Source organism: Gorilla gorilla, chromosome 18 (assembly GCF_029281585.2).
Source record: "Gorilla gorilla gorilla isolate KB3781 chromosome 18, NHGRI_mGorGor1-v2.1_pri, whole genome shotgun sequence".
Classification (NCBI taxonomy): domain Eukaryota; kingdom Metazoa; phylum Chordata; class Mammalia; order Primates; family Hominidae; genus Gorilla; species Gorilla gorilla.
Window position 1 is genome coordinate 77,687,673 of NC_073242.2, and position 15,199 is coordinate 77,702,871.

General features: G+C 47.3%; 1 long non-coding RNA gene across 1 annotated transcript in view; it reads left to right on the forward strand.

The window, feature by feature from the left end:
- The first annotated feature begins 7,033 nt into the window (after positions 1 to 7,033).
- Positions 7,034 to 15,199, forward strand: part of LOC129527389 (uncharacterized) — a 123,871-nt gene continuing 115,705 nt past the window's right edge. The window contains exon 1 of the long non-coding RNA XR_008672334.2: positions 7,034 to 7,276. This is a non-coding gene — a long non-coding RNA (uncharacterized lncRNA). The remainder of the gene's footprint in view (positions 7,277 to 15,199) is intronic.

Below are 15,199 nucleotides of genomic sequence, written 5' to 3' on the forward strand. Positions count from 1 at the left end.
CAGGGGACAGGGCAGGATGCAGCCCTCCAGAAACATCCAGAGACAGGATAAGGCCAGACCCTCCAGAATGTATGTGGTGGGCCTGTTACAGATTTTGTATTTTATTTTAGTATAATGAGGAAAAAAAGTCTTCCTGGGTTTTGTTTTGTTTTGAGACAGGGACTTGCTCTGTTGCCCAGGCTGGAGTGCAGTGATGCCATCATAGCTCATTGCAGCCTCAAACTCCTGGGCTCAAGTGATCCTCCTGCCTCAGCCTCTCAGTCTGAGTACCTAGGACTATAGACGAGCATCACCACACCTGACTAATTTTTAAATTTTTTGTAGAAACGGGGTCCCACTATGTTGCCCAGGCTGGTCTGGACTCCTAGCCTCAAGCAACCCTTCTGCCTTGGCCTCCCAAAGTTCTGGGATTGTAGGAGTGAGCTGCTGCCCCTGGTGTTCCCAGGTTAAGCAGTGAATGCATCATCTAATTTATGCTGTAAGATCTGTCTCCCTTCTCTGGGGAAAAAGCGTGGAGGAGGTCAGAGTAGACTGGGAAGAACATAGGTATATATATGTTTATATAGAATATCTTCCATACCACAGCAATTCCATCCAATCCCCTTTCTCAAACATGAAGGGGCTGGGTTTCCTCTTGGCATGGTAGCCAGGTTCCAAGTAAGACTATTTCACCAGCAAGTGTTCCATGAAAAAGGAAGTGGAGGCTTCCTTCTACTTCCAGCAAGAACACTTGCTGGTGAAATAGTCTTACTTTCTTACTTGGAACATGGCTACCATGCCGAGAGAAGCCCAGCCCCTTCATGGTTTTTTTTTTTTTTTTTTTGAGACGGAGTCTCGCTCTGTCACCTAGGCTGGAGTGCACTGGTGCGATCTCGGCTCACTGCAAGCTCCGCCTCTTGGGTTCACGCCATTCTCCTGCCTCAGCCTTCCTGGTAGCTGGGACTATAGGCGCCCGCCACCACGCCCGGCTAATTTTGTTTTTGTATTTTTAGTAAAGATGGGGTTTCACCGCGTTAGCCAGGATGATCTTGATCTCCTGACCTCGTGATCCACCCCACTTCATGTCTGAGAAAGGGGATTGGATGGAATTGCTGTGGTATGGAAGATATTCTATATAAACATATATATATATATATATATTTTTTTTTTTTTCTTTTTTCTTCCCAGTGGCAGTATTGGTGTAGGTGCCAGAGGATGGGGGCTTGGACCAGGGAAGTTGCAGTGGGGAGGGAGTGGAGGAATCTGAGAGCTATTTTGGAGGAAGAATCTCTCCATTCAAGGGTGGAGGGTGTGCTTCTCCTTAGCTGCAGGAAAACCTCAATGCGTCTGCTGCTTCTAGTCTTTTATTCTCTCCCTTTATATATTTCCTTTGCATTTTTATTATCCATGTATTGAAACTCCTCTGACATTGATTCAAACTGCTACAACTGCCACAATACCGAGAGGAGCTATTTATAACACGCAGTCCTTAGGTGGGAATGCAGCTCTCTGCCAAGTGCTACTACAGAGATTGTCGGCTGTCTGCCAGCTCCCAAATGTTTCTAATTCAAAGCATTTTCCCATCACCCTCTACAGCTAGGATTTCTCAACAGGGGCACAATTGACATTTTGGGTGAGATAATTCTTTGTTGTAGGGACCTGTCTTGTGAATTGTAGGATGTTTAGCAGAATCCCTATCCTCTACTCACTAGATGCCAATAACAACCACTCCCCTACACCCAGTGTGACAAGAAAACCTCACCAGACATTGTCTAATGTCAAAACTGTCCCCAGTTGAAAATGATTGTTCTACAGAGATAATTCAGAGAAAGCCCTGCCCCTAGGGCTGAGCTAATAATTCAGCATTCAGCCAGGTGCAGTGGCTCATGCCTGTAATCCTAGCACTTTGGGAAGCTGAGGTGGGTGGACTGCTTGAGCCCAGAAGTTCAAGACCAGCATGGGGCACATAGCAAGACCCTCCCCCGCCATCTCTGCAAAAGATCATAAAAAATTAGGCTGGGGACAGTGGCTCATGGCTGTAATCCCAGCACTTTGGGAGGCTGAGGCGGGCGGATCACCTGAGGTCAGGAGTTCGAGACCAACCCAGCCAACATGGTGAAACCCTGTCTTTTTATTCTTTTTTTTTGAGACAGTGTCTCTCTCTGTCACCCAGGTTGGAGTGCAGTGGCCCAATCTCTGCTCACTGCAAGCTCCGCCTCCCAGGTTCACGCCATTCTCCTGCCTCAGCCTCCTGAGTAGCTGGGACTCCAGGCGCCCGCCACCACACCCAGCTAATTTTTTGTATTTTTAGTAGAGACAAGGTTTCACCCTGTTAGCCAGGATGGTCTCGATTTCCTGACCTCATGATCTGCCCGCCTCGGCCTCCCAAAGTGCTGGGATTATAGGCTTGAGCCACCGCGCCCAGCCGAAACCCTGCCTTTACTAAAAATACAAAAATTAGCCAAGTGCGGTGGTTTGCACCTGTAATCCCAGCTACTCAGAAGGCTGAGGCAGGAGAATAACTTGAACCTAGGAGGTGGAGGCAGCAGTGAGCCAAGATTGTACCACTGCACTCCAGCCTGGGTGAGAGTACAAGACTCTGTCTCAAAAAAAAAAGAAAAAAGAAAAAAAAAAAGCCAGGCAGAGTGGTCTTAGCTACTTGGGAGGCTGTGGTGGGAGGATGGATTGAGTTTGGAAGGTTGAGATTGCAGTGAGCCATGATTGTACCACTGCACTCTAGCCTGGGTAATAGAGTAAAACCCTATCTCAAAAAAAAAAAAAAAATTTGGCATCCTCTTTCTACATACTCCATGGGGGACACACACATCAAATCTAATGAAGGCTTCTCAGCTCCCTGTATGGGGTGTGAAAGAACAATTAGTTAAGGGTTTGTGGTTGGTTGTGTGTCCACCAAAGTGACTGGGGCATCAGCCCACTATCCCTCACTGCTTCTCCTTGGCTCATCAATAGAACACATTCTTGCCAGGCCTACCTGTCTTTAAAGCCCAGCCCAATTCTCACTTCTTCCATGAAACCTCCTTGTCCTACTCAACTTCCTGTGGCTGGTTAGGACAATTGAATAATTGATTACTTAATTGATTGATTCATTCATTCAACAAATATTTACTGAGCACCTACTAAGTGCCAAGCATTATTCTAAGTGCTGGGAATATAACACTAAACAAAGCAATGTCTGTTCTCATCAGCTTACATATGAGAGGGGAGGGCAGGCAATGAATGAATGAACAAATGAATAGATGTTACAGTGTCAGTGAGCAACTGCTGGCAATTCTTCCCTCTAACAGCCCCAAGTCTCAGGCTGGAGAGGCGCTTGGAGGTGACTCTTCACTATAAGGCCCTGTCTGACCCACCCTCTTTAATTTACAGAAGACGAAACCAGGAGCAAGAGGGGAAGTGCCTTGCCCACAGTTCCATGGTTATCTTTCCCTACAGCATAACCCAGTGCAGATACCTCTTCAATCACAGGCTCACTGAGGGTGTGTCTAGGGAAGGGCCACTCTACCTCCTCTATCTTCCCTGCATTCACTTGCCTGGCCAGCTGCCCTGGGTCCTGCCTCCCTGCAGCTGCCTCCACAGCAGCAATGCACTGGGGCAGAGGCAGGAAGACCCCTCAGGAAGGAAGCGGGACAGGTGATTGGTCACCAGATATGGGAGGCCAGCCGGGTGACCTCTTGGGACCACCTGACCCTGTGATGCCATCAGGTTGGCATCAGACCTCAGGGATGGGGCGGGCTCACAGGAAACCAGCCCTTTTCTATTCCTTGTCTGTGTTAGGTAGTTTCCAAAGATGGTCCTCAGAAATTCCTTCCTTCCTGCATGTGGGTACTTCTGTTTAAGAATCTGGACTGGTCTTGTGACTTCATTGACTAATAGAATTCAGTGGAAGTGATGTTCCAGAACTTCCAAGATCAATGCTTAGGAAGGTGAAAGCTTCTACTTCCTTTTTCTTGGAACACTTGCTGGTGAAATAGTCTTGCTTGGAACCTGGCTACCATGCCAAGAGGAAGCCCAGCCCCTTCATGTTTGAAAGAGGGGATTGAATGGAATTGCTGTGGTATGGAAGATATTCTATATAAACATATACATATATATATACACACACACACACATATATACACGTATATTCATTGCTTTTCCAAAACTCCCTGCATGCCTAATCCTGTACAAGGAACTAGGCTATGCACCAAGCACTTAGAACAGTAGGTGTTCAGCAAATACTGATTGACTGACTCTACATGAATGATCTCATTTAGCCGCAACAAACAATGCTATGAAGTAGGCGTTATGCCCATTTTACAGATTAAGAAACTGAGGCTTAGAGAGATTAATTAACTTGACCACAGTCCCCACCACTAGGAAGGGACTGAGCCAGGACTGTCACAGCGGGTGTGCAATATTGAAGACTTCCCGGCAGAACTAGAGGGGCAGAGGCATGCCTTGGCTCCCCTTGAACTCTCCCACTCCCAAACTCATAACAGGCTAGTTTAGGGACTGCCCAGGATCAATAATTGGGATTTCTTGACTTAAAGAGCTCCAGGACAAGGTGGCACAAATGGCCTTTCCATATTCCAGGATTGCAGGACACACACAGTGGGGAGGGTGCTCCTTCTACTTGACCATTGGCTCTTGGTTCTCTGAAATAATAGGAGAGACCATTTGCACACTTTGTTACAAAACTCTTGCATACCAGACTGGGCACCACAGCAAGGCCCTATCTCTGTAAACCATAAAATAACTACCTGGGCATGGTGGTGGGTGCCTGTAGTCCCAGCTACTTGGGAGGCTGAGGTGGGAGGATCGCTTGAGCCCAGGATTTCGAGGCTGCAGTGAGCCATGATCAGGCCACTGCACTCCAGCCTGGGCAACAGAGCAAGACCCTGTCTTTAAAAGAAAAAAAAAACCAACTGCAGGCACTGAAAGACACGGTTGGCCAGGCAATTCCTCCCTCTAACAGCCCCAAGTCTCAGGCTGGAGAGGCGCTTGGAGACGACTCTTCACTACAAGGTCCTGTTTGACCCACCTTCTTTAATTTACAGAAGAGGAAACCAAGAGCAAGAGGGGAAGTGCCTTGCCCACAGTTCCACGGTTATCTTTCCCTACAGCGTAACCCAGTGCAGACACCTCTTCAATCACAGGCTCACTGAAGCTGTGTCTGGGGAAGGGCCACTCCACCTCCTCTATCTTCCCTGCACTCACTTGTCTGGCCAGCTGCCCTGGGTCCTGCCTCCCTGCAGCTGCCTCCACAGCAGCAATGCACTGGGGCAGAGGGAGGAAGACCCCTCAAGAAGGTTGTGGGACAGGTGATTGGTCACCAGATATGGGAGGCCAGCCAGGTGACCTCTTGGGACTACCTGACCCTGTGATGCCATCAGCTTGGCATCAGACCTCAGGGGTGGGGCGGGCTCACAGGAAACTGGGCCTCTACCCTTCCCCTCCAGCTTACCAGTCAAAAATAACTTGCAGTTTCCGGAAGAATGTGCATCTTGCAAGAAGCCCTGGAATCTGCTGCCCAGCACAGAATGTCGGTCAGGGTTGAACCCCTCTCTCTTGGGCTTTGCTTGGCTTTCCTTTCACCACCTGTTACCTCATTTCATTCAGAATTCCTGTTGGTTTCTGCGCTGGAATCCCTGATTTTCCTCAAGTGTGGAAAACACAGCACTGGTGAGATACCGGTTGCTTTTCAGCGGTAAACTGCCAGACTTGTAAGAAATCATGACTGTTGTGTATTTATTTTTATAGTTCTCTTAAGTTTTGGTGAGAAATACTGGGCTTCTAGTTAGTATAGCAATAAACTATTTCCCTTATATTTAGCTCTACTTATTTACTTTTTTTTTTTTTTAATACAGATAACTCTTGTTTGTTTATTTTAGAGACAGAGTCTTGCTCTGTCGCCCAGGCTGGAGTGCAATGGTATGATCTCGGCTCACTGCAGCCTTGAACTAACTCCTAAGCTCAAGCGATTCTCCTACCTCAGCCTCCTGAGTAGCTGGGACTACAGGTGTGCACCACTGCACCTGGCTAATTAAAAAAAATGGGCATTTGATGTCGGTGCCTGCTTGGGTCTCTTCCAAGCGTACTTTCCTTTCCTTTCTTTCCTGTTCTAAAGCCTTTTAAATAAACTTACACTCCTGCTCTGAATTTTTTCTTTTTTTTTTTGAGAAATGAGGTCTTGCTATGTTGCCCAGGTTGCTCTCAAATTTCTGACCTCAAGAGATCCTCCAGCCTGGGCTTCCCAAACTGTTGGGATTACAGGCATGAGCCACTGTACCTGGCCTACATTTAACTTTAAACAGTTGAGTTGAAGAAAAAAATAACTGAGTCATATTTCAGGTGACATGTAGGTACGTCCAAAATCATCAAGGGGATGTAAATGACTCAGAGTGGGAAATTCTCAGTTGGTGCCCCAGGACCGAGGACTCTGTCCCTGGGGTGGGGGTTGCTAGCAGCCGCAGGTCTTTGGGGAAGCCCGTGTAGGGTCTAAGACCACCGAGCTGGCGACCGAGTCCTGGCCCCTCCGCTCCTGGTGCTGTGCGGCCTTCCCTGCTCCCGGGCCAGGCTTCCCCATTTCTGCAAGGCGGAGGGTCCGCCAGCCTTTCCTGCGGAGACACTCGCTTTTTTTTTTTTAATTTAAATTTTTATTTTTATTTGACTTTAAGTTCTGGGATACATGTACAGAACGTGCAGGCTCGTTACATAGGTATACATGTGCCATGGTGGTTTGCTGCACCTATCAACCCATCATCTAGGTTTTAAACCCCGCATGCATTAGGTACTTGTCCTAATGCTCCCCCTCCGCTTGCCCCCCACCCACCGATAGGACCCGGTGTGTCTTGTTCCCCTCCCTGTGTCCATGTGTTCCCATTGTTCAACTCCCACCCCTGGACACTCGCTTTTTCACCCTCCTGCCGGCTTTTCTGCTTAGACCTGGACACAGAGTGCAGCGGGAAACTTTCAGCTCTCACACATACCTATCAAGCATTTATTGAGCTCCTGTGAACACAGACACTCCTGCTCTCTCCAGGAAGCGCTCCCGGCTCAGGGCGCCTTGGGTCCGTGGCGCCACCTGCTGTTCCCGCGGCGCCGGCGCAGTCTGCGAGGCCGTCCCAGCTCTTTCCACCCGAGCGCGAGGTAGACTCCGGGGCCACCCGCAGCACGCAGAGCTTCTGGGAGCCGGTGGCAAGGCCGAATTGGGATGCAAACCAAATGGACGTGGGTGACTGGCAGAAAAAGCCTCCCACAAATGGGAGGGATTTCGGAGGGAACCGAAAGAAAGTTGGTAAGCACCTACAGCCCCGAGCTTGGCTTTTTTTTTTTTTCTCTCTGACAAAAAAGCTTGGAAGGGCACTTCCAGGCAACCAGGGGCGACTGGGTCAGCTGCTACCCGCGCTGCTTCCTCGAATGTGGAGAGAGCAGCTGGGGAGGTGGGGGAGTGCATCAGAAGCTCAGTAAAATGCAACGGGGACTTTGCACCTTCTTTTTGCTGCTTCAAGTGGACAGAAGGTGATCAGATGTCAGAGCGGGGAGGGCGACTTCCTCCATCCCTACCCCCGCCCTCAGGTCACATGAGGGAAATTACTCCCCAAAGCTCTCTTTCTTAACACTGTCTGGCGATGACTTCAGAACTTCTCAGCATCTAGAACGACAACCTTAGCACGTCAGTCTGCCTGGGCCTGCCACCTCCGGAGGCCCAGAAGTGACACCCAAGGACACAGGGCATCTCCACCTAGCTGTTCTCAGCTTTGATGTGCCCGAATTAAAGGGGTAGGGTGGGCTGGGAGCGGTGGCTCACGCCTGTAATCCCAGCACTTTGGGAGGCCTTGGGCGGGGGGGGGGGGGGGGGGGGCGGATCACGAGGTCAGGAGTTCGAGACCAGCCTGGCCAACATAGTGTAACCCGTCTCTACTAAAAATACAAAAATTAGCAGGGCATGGTGGCGCGTGCCTGTAGTCCCAGCTACCCGGGAGGCTGAGGAAAGAGAATCGCTTGAACCCGGGAGGCGGAAGTTGTGGTGAGCAGAGATCCGCCACTGCACTCCAGCCTGGGTGATAGAACGAGACTCGACCTCAAAAAAAAAAAGAGGGGCAGGGTGTTAAAATACAGTAGCTCAGGTTCCATCCACCTCTATTAGATTCTGGCTCAGTGGGTTTGGGGTGGGACTCTTGGCATGGATATTTTTAACAGGAACCCCAGGTGTTCCTGGTGCTCCATAGGTTGAGAACTCCTGCCCTGGCTTCCAAGGCACGCGCTTTGTCCAACATTCTTCCAAGTGCAGTGCAAAATAAAGAGTCACTGTGAACTCGCAGCGCTCTTGGGCTAGATTATGTGCTCCTTGCTTTACAATAATTCTTATTTAATGCTCCCGGGAATGCTTTGATGGACATCATTTTCATGTGCATTTTGAAGAACGGGGAAGCCTGGGTAACATGGCGAAAGCTTGTCTCTACCAAAAGTACAAAAACTAGCCAGACATGGCGCATGCCTGTAGTCCCAGTTACTCGGGAGGCTGAGGTGGGAAGATTGCTGGAGCCGGGGAGGTCAAGGCTGCAGTGACCGGAGACTGAGCCACTGCACTAGTCAGCCTGGGCGACAGAGCAAGACCCTGTCTTGAAAAAAAAAAAAAAAAAAAAAAAGAATGGGGAGACAAAGACTTAGAGAACTTACTTGACTTTTCCAATGCCAGTAAATGGCAGGGACAGGATTTGAATTCAGTTCAGTATGATTTCAGGGTACATGTTCCCTTTTTTTTCTCTTTCCCAGTATAACAAGTCTCTTTACTCAACTGAAATAGACATCAATGATGTATTTGGGCATAATGATTTTTTTTTCTTCTTTTTTTTCTAATTTGACTTTAAGTTCTGGGATACATGTGCAGAACGTGAAGGTTTGTTACACAGGTATACATGTGCCATGGTGGTTTGCTGCACCTATCAACCTGTCATCTAGGTTTTAAGCCCCACATGCATTAAGTATTTGTCCTAATACTCTCCCTCCCCTTAACCCCCATCCTCTGACACGCCCCGGTGTGTGATGTTCCCCTCCCTATGTCCATGTGTTCTCATTGTTCAACTCTCACTTATGAGTGAGAACATGCAGTGTTTGGTTTTCTGTTCCTGTGTTAGTTTGCTGAGAATGATGGTTTCCAACTTTATCCATGTCCCTACAAAGGACATGATCACACTCTTTTTTATGGCTGCATAGTATTACATGGTGTATATATGCCACGTTTTCTTTATCCAGTCTATCATTGATGGGTATTTTGGTTGGTTCCAAGTTTTTGCTATTGTAAATAGTGCTGCAATAAACGTACGTGTGCATGTGTCTTTATGACAGAATGATTTATAATCCTTTGGGTATATACCCGGTAATGGGATTGCTGGGTCAAATGGTATTTCTGGTTCTAGATCTTTGAGGAATCGCCACACTGTCTTCCACAATGGTTGAGCTAATTTACACCCTCACCAACAGTGTAAAAGCATTCCTATTTCTCCACATCCTCTCCAGCATCTGTTGTTTCCTGACTTTTTAATGATCACCGTTCTAACTGGCGTGAGATGGTATCTCATTGTGGTTTTGATTTGCATTTCTCTAATGACCAGTGATGATGAGCTTTTTTTCATATGTTTGTGGGCCACATAAATGTCTTCTTTTGAGAAGTGTCTGTTCATATCCTTCGTCCAATTTTTAATGGGGTTGTTTGTTTTTTTCTCGTAAATTTGTTTAAGTTCCTTGTAGATTATGGATATTAGACCTTTGTCAGATGGATAGATTGCAAAAATTTTCTCCCATGCTGTAGGTTGCCTGTTCATTCTGATGATAGTTTCTTTTGCTGTGCAGAAGCTCTTTAGTTTAATTAGCTCCCATTTGTCAATTTTGGCTTTTGTTGCAATTCCTTTTAGTGTTTTCGTCATGAAGTCTTTGTCCATGCCTATGTCCTGAATGGTATTGCCTAGGTTTTCTTCTAGGGTTTTTATGGTTTTAGGTTTTACATGTAAGTCTTTAATCCATCTTGAGTTAATTTTTGTGTAAGGTGTAAGGAAGGGGTCCAGTTTCAGTTTTCTGCATATGGCTAGCCAGCTTTCCCAGCACCATTTATTAAATAGGGAATCCTTTCCCCATTGCTTGTTTTTGTTAGGTCTGTCGAAGATTAGATGGTTGTAGATGTGTGGTGTTATTTCTGAGGCCTCTGTTCTGTTCCATTGGTCTATATATCTGTTTTGGTATCAGTAGCCTTGTAGTATAGTTTGAAGTCAGGTAGCATGAGGGCATAATGATTTTTAAATTGATTTCTTAAATAGGCAACACAGGGCTGGGTGTGGTGGCTCACGCCTGTAATCCTAGTACTTTGGGAGGCCGAGGCGGGTGGATCACGAGGTCAGGAGATCGAGACCATCCTGGCCAACATGGTGAAACCCTGTCTCGACTAAAAATACAAAAAAAATTAGCTTGGTGTGGTAACCAGGTGCCTATAATCCCAGCTACTCAGGAGGCTGAGGCACAAGAATCGCTTGAACCTGGGAGGTGGAGGTTGCAGTGAGCTGAAATTGTGCCACTGCACTCCGGCCTGGTGACAGAGTGAGACTCCATCTCAAAAAAAAAAAAAATTACATAAGTATTAAAATACATTCATAACAATGTGAATACACTTAACGTTACCAAACTGTACAGTTGAAAGTGGTAAAGATTATATATTTTATGTTGTGTTTTTTTATACCACAATTTTTAAAAAGGCATTCAGTGGAAGGGCGCCCACAGATGGGAGGGATTTTGGAGGGAATTGAAAGAAAGTTGGTAAGCACCCACAGCCCCAAGCCTGACCTTTTTTTTCTCTCTAACATGAAAGCTTGCAAGGGCACTCGCCATGTGCCCTGCTTATTCAATTAATCACTTAATTGATCATGCTGTCATCTTTTTCTGCATTATAACTCCCTGAAGTAGGTGCCATTATTATTCCCTATTTTGAGATGAAGAAAATAAGGCACAGAGAGGCTGAGCAACTCATCAGGGTCACACAGCTCCTGAATGGCAGATTGTGAGTCTGGGAGGTTTGGCTCCAGGTGTTGCCCTCCTTTCTACTCTCTGCTGCCTCTGTGGCCTTTTCTCTTTGTCTTGGGAAGTCAGGGAGGGAAAGCTGGGCCATGTTTACTTTAATTCAGCATAAAACAATAACAAGGCAACCAGGGGCATCTGGGTCTGCTCCTACCTGCACTGCTCTCTCTGTCTCTGTCCCCCGTCTTCCTAGTGGACTCCCCTAGGGATAACCACTACTGTTTGTTTTTTGTGGATCTTTCCACCTTTTTTTTTTGTATGTGTGTTGGTGTTTCAATCTGTTGCCCAGGCTGGCGTGCAGTGGAACGATCAAGGGTCACTTCAGCCTCAAACTCCTGGGCTCAAGTGATTCTCCTGCCTCAGACTCCTTAGTTGCTGGGACTATCTTTCTACATTTTATTTATTTTTATTTTTATTTTTATTTTTGAGATGGACTCTCAATCTGTCACCCAGGCTGGAGTGAAGTAGCGTGATCTCTGCTCACTGCAACCTCCACCTCCTGGGTTCACACAATTCTCCTGCCTCAGCCTCCTAGTAGCTGGGATTACAGGTGCATGCCACCATGCCCAGCTAATTTTTATATTTTTAGTAGAGATGGGGTTTCGCCATGTTGGCCAAGCTGGTCTCGAACTCCTGACCTCAGGTGATGATCTGCCTGCCTCAGCTTCCCAAAGTGCTGGGATTACAGGTGTGAACCACCATGCCCAGCCGTAGCTTGTTATTTTCATAGGACGAAATCTTTCTATATAAGAACATTGAGTGCCCCCACATTCTACTGTTTTTATCTGCTCAAGCAGCTTATTTTACAATTTCTTTCACTAGTTCCCTAATGATGGGCATTTATTTTATTAATTTTTAGAGATGAGGTCTCCCGATGTTGCCCAGGCTGGAGTGCAGTGGCTATTCACAGGTGCCATCATAGTGCACTATAGCCTTGAACTCCTGGGCTCAAGGGATCCTGCTACCCCAGCGTCCAGAGTAGCTGAGACTGTACCCGGTTTCCTGAAGGGCAGTTTGTTTCCAGTCTCTTGAAGACACATTGTTAACTATGACCCAGATGAGCAGGCTCAAATTACCCAGGGTTTAAACTGCAGCTACAGAGTAAAGAGTGTCTAGACTCACCCTTGAAAACAGCCAGGCCCCACATTTGAGACCAGCCACCTTCTCTCAGTAAATGCGAGGCTGTTTCTCCTCCGGCCTTAGAATGGATCACTGTTGAGGCACCATGTGAAGTCTCAGGTGTGCATTTAGAGGCCTGATGGTACAAATCATGTCTTTACACACTGCAGTCATTCGCGTTGTGGTCAGCTCCTGCTGCAAGAGTCTTTTGGAACAAAGGGCCTAGTGGATTCACAGCCTCCATCTCATGTCCTCTGTGGTCTCATTGCATCCATAATGAGTGGACTCACTCAAGGTGTTAAACTTTTTTGGGGAGTGTAGGAGCAGATGAACATACAGATGAGCTGTGACAGTTCCTGTGGGGTGCTGGTGGCTGCCTTGTGCTGAGCTGCGTGGTGGTGATTGCTCCCCATGGGTGCTCCGATGGGCCTTCTGCGATCACTTTCCCCACTCTCCCTCATCAGGCTGTGAGCTCCCTAAAGCCCAAAGTGGAGATCATGGGTCCCTGCAGTTCTCACAGCCTTGGACATAAGCCCTCGGTGCAGACAATGACTGAGCACTCACCATGTGCCCTGCTTATTTATCACTTAATTGATCATGCTGTCATCTTTTTCTGCATAATAACTCCCTGAAGTAGGTGCCATTATTATTCCCTATTTTGAGATGAAGAAAATAAGGCACAGAGAGGCTGAGAATCAGAATCTGCATTTTCACAAGGTGCCCAGGTGAGGCGTAAGCGTGCTACAGCCCTAGAAGCCCTTCTCTACAGCAGTGGATTCAATCACCTTCCACTAGGACCCCCCGCCCGGTTATGCCCGTGGTGTGGGGCTGGGGCTGGGCAGCCCAATTTTACCAGCTGCTTCAGCCTATTCTGAGGTGTGGGGATCCAGCTACAAGAAAGAGCAGAGATAAAAGACGGAAGCAGTTTCATTGTTTGATGTGACAAGGAGGTCACGTTTTTGGCTGGAGTTCTCGGACTCTGTCATCTTTTTCTGGGTTCTCCTTCCGTCCTGACTCAACTTGGCATTTTGAGAAATGAAGCTTTAGCGACTCAGGAAGGGTGGCCAGAGACAACAGTGTCACCTTGTGGCAACAGTCTGGCATTACAGTCCTGGAAGGCGGCTGTTTAAATGGAAAGAACTGTGATAACAGGGTAGTCACAGAGAAATCTCAGCGAGCCTTTATTATATGCCAGACGCCATGCCAAGTCTTCTTCATGGATTTGTTTATTTAAAACTCACAAGAGTAAGAAGTAGGTACTATTATTATCCCAGTGTTACAGGCCTGGAGGAATGGAGCTTGAGAGAGAGGGAGCTATGCTCATGATCTCTGGGTAGTGAGGGCTGGAGCTGGGGCCAGCTTGGGCAGTCGGGCTTTAAAGTCCATGATTTCAACCCTTTTTTTCTTTTTTTTGAGACGGGGTCTCACTCTGTCGCCCAGGCTGGAGTGCAGTGGTGCAATCTCGGCTCACTGCAACCTCTGCCTCCCAGGTTCAAGCGATTCTCTTGCCTCAGCCTACCGAGTAACTGGGATTACAGGCACTTGCCACCATTCCCCGCTAATTTTTGTATTTTTAGTAGAGATGGGGGATTCACCATGTTGGCCAGGCAAGTCTCGAACTCCTGACCTCAAGTGATCAACCTGCCTTGGCCTCCCAAAGTGTTGAGATTACAGGTGTGAGCCACCACGCCTGGCCTGATTCTAACCTTTGGATATATTTCCTTTGTAACAAAAGAAGGATCCCTTTCTGGTGGGGATCTCCAGATTTTAGACTCTTTAGACCTGTGCTATTTTATTGACTGGAGCCAAGCAGTGAAGCCCTGGGTGGGGAGCTGGGGACCTGGGCTCTGGTGTTAGCTCCCCTCTCTCCTACCCAGGGAGTCCCGGGCAGTCATTCAGGTTCTTTTTCTTAGTTTGTAGGTGGAGGATAATAATATTTCACCTGTTCGCCTTATAGCATCTTTGCAAGAATCTATGGAAAACAGACAATTGGAATTGAAATTGTATAGCAGTGGGAAAGGCAAGGTAGTGTCTGATATTCTTAGCAAATAGAAGGGTAAAAAGATGCAATTTTCCCTGATACCTCAAACCAACTGCACTTGAATTAACATAGAAACAGAAAACCAAATACCCCATGTTCTCACTTATAAGTGGGAGCAAAATATTGGGTAATAGGACACAAAGATGGAAACAACAGACACTGGGGACTCCTAGAGGGTAGAGGAAGGGAGCTGCAGGGGTTGGAAAACTACTTATTGGGTCCTGTGCTTGTGACAGAATCAATCGTACCTTAAACTTCGGCATCATGCAATATACCCATGTAACAAACCTGCATGTATATCCTCTGCATCTAAAACAAAAGTTGAAATTAAAAAAGAAAAGAAGAGACGTGGCTGGGCAAGGTGGGTCACACCCATAATCCCAGTACTTTGGGTGGGCGCCTGTAATCTCAGCTACTCAGGAGGCTGAGGCAGGAGAATTGCTGGAACCTGGGAGGTGGAGGTTGTAGTGATCTGAGATCGCGCCACTGCATTCCAGCCTGAGGAACAAGAGTGAAACTCCATCTCAAAAAAAAAAAAAAAAAAAAAAAAAAAAAAAGAAGAGGAGATGTGATTGTGCTAGGTTAACAATAAACCCTAAACTCTCAGCAGTTCAAAAGAACAGAGTGTCCTTCTCACCCCATGCTGTGTGTCCACTGCAGGTCCACCAGGGGCTCTGCTTGTCTTAGTCACTCAGGGGCCTTGTGTGACAGAGACTCCATCTCAACACGTGCTTCTGTGACCCAGCAGGCAGTAAAAAGAGGATGGAGACCACAGACTGACCTGTCTGCTTCTGCCTAAAAGTGACACATGTCATTTTCACTCATACTTCATGGGCCAAAGCAGATCACATGGCCGTGCACGAGATCCAGTGGGTGGAGAGGTGCAGCCCCACCATGTGCCCAGAAAGAGAGCTGAGCATTTGAGACCTTTCTTTCTTCTTCCTGCTTTCCTTCCCTTCTTATTTACTAAGTGCCTACTATTTAGATGATGTA